We start from the raw sequence: 5000 nt of genomic DNA on the forward strand, positions 1-5000 counted from the left end.
TGCTGGCAAAACAGTATCGCCATCTATGCGAATCTGACAACACTAGGTCCGCCATGTCGAGCGCACCACAAAACATACCGCCATCTGTAGGTCTCCCTCAGCATGAGCTCCTGCAACGACGATACCGCCATCTATGGGACGCCAAGCCGACTAAGACATCGATGGGCCCACAGTGCCCATCTTTCGACGCCACCCACAAAGCATGCAGCCTCTGTCGACCACAGCACCCATACGCCAGTGCCTCTGCCGCACGAAGTCGTGGACCGGCAATCACACCACCTGCACCCGTTCGTGCCCCACCCCAACCGCCAAACTCGCATCGCCAGCGGATGAACGGCGGACGTTTCCCGCACTCGTAAGGTGCAATCCACACCTATAACATGCGTTTCATGAAGAGTTATTTCCAATATGCGACATTCCCGCTGTCCCTATTCATGAGCTGCGAGCTGTACCACGTACAAGCTACAGACGCGATCGCATTGCTCACTGTACGGATTCTCATGCTGAGCGATCAGCTAGGAAGCGCCCCATCCATGTCGGCACCCGTGGGCGTTGCACTCGCAGTCGCAAAAAACGTTGGGCAAATATATATCTCGGAAGAGTAACGACAGTCGGAGCCTCCTGGCGTTGCACTCGCAGTCGCAAAAAACGTTGGGCAAATATATTTCTCCGATGCTGAGCGATCAGCTAGGAAGCGCCCCATCCATGTCGGTACCCGTGGGCGTCGCACTCGCAGTCGCAAAAAACGCTGGGCAAATATATTTCTCAGAAGAGTAATGACAGTCCGAGCCTCCTGCGTGGGAAGAGTCTTTCTAGGCCCTGACCCACGGGAAGCGTGTAGCTTCCCCCATCCCGGACATTTGACGTCGTCACACTACCGGTATTGACTAATAGACTGATTGTTGATAATCATAAGCCATACACTGGGGGAAACGGCCGACAGGGGTATCAACATAGTGGAGCCGCAGTGTCACTAATGTACAGAGATATATGTTTCGACTGGAACCAGAGTAACCGTATACACGGCACTGATTAGTAACAGATGCAGAGCCATCAGAATACAGATAATATATATACAACCGTCCCTATACATGCTGAAAGACTCTGCACACAATGAGAACCACACGGCAGCCAGACACTATCACACACTACTCTCTGCCTCTAACAGGCACGCACACAATATCTAACCACCAGCATGGAAGAACATCCGGTGCATCCTCTCCGCCACATTACACAATCCACACTATCATAACCAGACCGGGAGGTCCACCCAGAAAACAGAATATCCCACCCTTCCGACATCCGCCATTGCTCAGCTAAGCCACGAACACCCACACATGTCCTACACAGGGGTGCACCCAACATCACAATACTGCCTCCTGTCACAGCACACAAACAATGGCAGGAATGAAAGACACAGATCTGCCACAACCTTGGAATCGGAGCGCCGCCTGTCATGACCCACAAGTGCATCCTGACGTGACAAATCGGACGATCCCGCAGGCATCCACTTACGATAATCACTATCAACGAACCTGCCGCGCCCCCCCCCCCCCAAATACACCTTTCCCTACAACAATGTGTACCTTAACCTAAGCTATATTGTACCTTACCCTAAGCTATATTGTCCCTTAACCTAACCTCCGTTGTGCCTTAACCTAACCTCCGTTGTGCCTTAACCTAACCTACGTTGTCCCTTAACCTAACCTACGTTGTCCCTTAACCTAACCTACGTTGTGCCTTAACCTAACCTACGTTGTGCCTTAACCTAACCTACGTTGTGCCTTAACCTAACCTACGTTGTGCCTTAACCTAACCTACGTTGAGCCTTAACCTAACCTACGTTGTGCCTTAACCTAACTTACGTTGTGCCTTAACCTAACCTACGTTGTGCCTTAACCTAACCTACGTTGTGCCTTAACCTAACCTACGTTGTGCCTTAACCTAACCTACGTTGTGCCTTAACCTAACCTACGTTGTGCCTTAACCTAACCTACGTTGTGCCTTAACCTAACCTACGTTGTGCCTTAACCTAACCTACGTTGTGCCTTAACCTAACCTACGTTGTGCCTTAACCTAACCTACATTGTCCCTTAACCTAACCTACATTGTCCCTTAACCTAACCTACGTTGTCCCTTAACCTAACCTACGTTGTCCCTTAACCTAACCTACGTTGTGCCTTAACCTAACCTACGTTGTGCCTTAACCTAACCTAGGTTGTGCATTAACCTAACCTACGTTGTGCATTAACCTAACCTACGTTGTGCCTTAACCTAACCTACGTTGTCCCTTAAACTAACCTACATTGTCCCTTAACCTAACCTACATTGTCCCTTAACCTAACCTACATTGTCCCTTAACCTAACCTACGTTGTGCCTTAACCTAACCTACGTTGTGCCTTAACCTAACCTACATTGTGCCTTAACCTAACCTACATTGTGCCCTAACTTAACCTACATTGTGCCTTAACCTAACCCATGTTGTGCCTTACCCTAACCCATGTTGTGCCTTAACCTAACCCATGTTGTGCCTTAACCTAACCTATGTTGTGCCTTAACCTAACCCATGTTGTGCCTTAACCTAACCCATGTTGTGCCTTAACCTAACCCATGTTGTGCCTTAACCTAACCCATGTTGTGCCTTAACCTAACCCATGTTGTGCCTTAACCTAACCCATGTTGCGCCTTAACCCAACCCATGTTGCGCCTTAACCCAACCCATGTTGCGCCTTAACCCAACCCATGTTGCGCCGTAACCCAACCCATGTTGCGCCGTAACCCAACCCATGTTGCGCCGTAACCCAACCCATGTTGCGCCGTAACCCAACCCATGTTGCGCCGTAACCCAACCCATGTTGCGCCGTAACCCAACCCATGTTGCGCCGTAACCCAACCCATGTTGCGCCGTAACCCAACCCATGTTGCGCCGTAACGTAACCTAAATTGCGCCGTAACGTAACCTAAATTGCGCCGTAACGTAACCTAAATTGCGCCGTAACCTAAACTATATTGCGCCTTAACCTTACGCACGTTGTCGCTTAACCTGCTCTGTAATTGTTATGCGACTCGTTAAAGTAGTGTAGTGTTGCCTAACTGCAACCCTCGCAATATAGTTCGCTACTCGCACTGCCCGGTCCCCTGTGTATCGCGTCATGTTAAACACCCTGCAGGTGTTGCTGACTTTCCACATGCTCCTGTTATACACTGTAATGTGGATAGCAGCGGGACGTACATCCCCCCCTCTTCCCCCCTGCCTTCGCAAGCTCGTCGGTGAGAAGTGTGCATGTTCAATGCCCTTCGCATGCCGAAGTACTCAGCCTACGTTGTGGTACGGCCTGTCACCTGTCCGCGGATGTACGCAAAACCCACAAACTGTACTGCACATTGGTCCGTATGTACTGAATGATACATCGTGGCACATGTGTGACCGTACGACGACTGCGCCTAGCAACGGCGGACCATACAGTCCAAATATTGTGCACGCAGCTACGTGTCGTCTCCCTTTAGGAGCTGGATTGCAGTGTGGTACGCCATACAGACGTGTGGGAGGAACGGACGCCCTGGATGGCGATCAGCATGAGCAGTCTGTTGATGTAGTGGAGCGTGTATTCGGACGTAGTCGTCTCTTCTCACACACTGTGATAGCATGTTGCACCGCGTTCCACATCTGCGACATGCTGCAGAGGCCGGCTGACAGTCGTTCGCGCAATGGACACCGCATACGTACGGGGGCTACCTTCCACGTGTTCTCTAGGCGTGCACATGTTGATGCGTCTATGTGGGCAGACGTAGTGTGTTGTGACACCTGACACAGGCATGCAATACTCGTTGCAAATGGCGATGGACGTCTACGTTTGCTGGTGACGTTACGCAAATGAACAACTGGTAACCCGTTGTGGTGCGGTTGTTCTCGCTAGAGGTGAATCAGTGTTGGCGACGATCGGTCGAGCTATTAACCGGTTGTTTCATGGATACCCACCATGCCCACGAACGTGAAAAGGGACCCACCATGCCCACGAACGTGAAAGGGGATCTGGGTGTGAGGCGATACGCGGCGGTGGCTGGGTGGGACCGTCCCCGGCCGGTGAGGGGGGGCCGCCCGGCGTGCTGGCAGCGCGGTGCGTGGGCGCACGCGCTACAGCCGGCTGGTGGGGGCGGCCAGTGGCAGGCGCGCCGGCCGACGGACGCGGCAGGCGGCGCAGCTGCGCGCCGGCGCCCCCTGCTCGCGGCGCCTTGCGGCCAAAGTAGGTCCTCGCGGGCCCGGTGCGAAGCGCGGTGGCCATCTGCAGTGTGCTGGTCCGATTGAGGACTGTGTGCGCTGAGGATGCGCCGCCGCCCGGCGCTCGGCGCCGCGACGCCGTCTGCTGCTCGGTCGCCCCAGCGGTTCTCGCAGGTGGTTTGTATCGCAGCTGTGCGGACGTGTTGGCGCGTGCGCTGTGCTGGGAGAGTTCGCTTCGGCACCCAAGTGGGGCTTTTGTCCTTCTGTGGCGCTGGCGTTGGAGCTGCCGGTCACCGTAGGTGGCGCGTGTTGTCTCCCGCCGGCAATGCCACGACAGCACGCTCCCGGGCCTCTGTCGGCAGCGGCAAGCTCAGTTGGGAGCACGGGTGGTCGCACCTAAAGCGTCTACTCGCCTAACTCCGGGCGATTGCGCCTCTCTCGAACCCGACCAAGTACTTAGGACGGCGCTGCGCGCCGCCGGGACCTGAGAGGGTTTCGAGGTGTGTTGTGCAGGGGAGCTCAGCCTCCTCCTGTTTGCAGAATAATTGAGCGGACGCTTGCGTGTTCGCGCGGGCCCCCGGGATACACTCCCGGGCGGCCGGCTGCTCAGCTCTAGTTGACGCAGCTCCCTGGTTGATCCTGCCAGTAGTCATATGCTTGTCTCAAAGATTAAGCCATGCATGTCTCAGTACAAGCCGCATTAAGGTGAAACTGCGAATGGCTCATTAAATCAGTTATGGTTCCTTAGATCGTACCCACGTTACTTGGATAACTGTGGTA

The 5000-nt window shown here is 53.8% G+C and overlaps 1 non-coding gene across 1 annotated transcript in view; it reads left to right on the forward strand.

Annotated features, from left to right (window-relative positions):
• The first annotated feature begins 4846 nt into the window (after positions 1-4846).
• Positions 4847-5000, forward strand: part of LOC126417741 (small subunit ribosomal RNA) — a 1909-nt gene continuing 1755 nt past the window's right edge. Inside the window, exon 1 of the ribosomal RNA XR_007575804.1 lies at positions 4847-5000. This exon is cut by the window's right edge and continues 1755 nt beyond it. This is a non-coding gene — a ribosomal RNA (small subunit ribosomal RNA).

The sequence above is a fragment of the Schistocerca serialis genome, chromosome 8 (assembly GCF_023864345.2).
Source record: "Schistocerca serialis cubense isolate TAMUIC-IGC-003099 chromosome 8, iqSchSeri2.2, whole genome shotgun sequence".
In the NCBI taxonomy this organism is placed as follows: Eukaryota; Metazoa; Arthropoda; class Insecta; order Orthoptera; family Acrididae; genus Schistocerca; species Schistocerca serialis.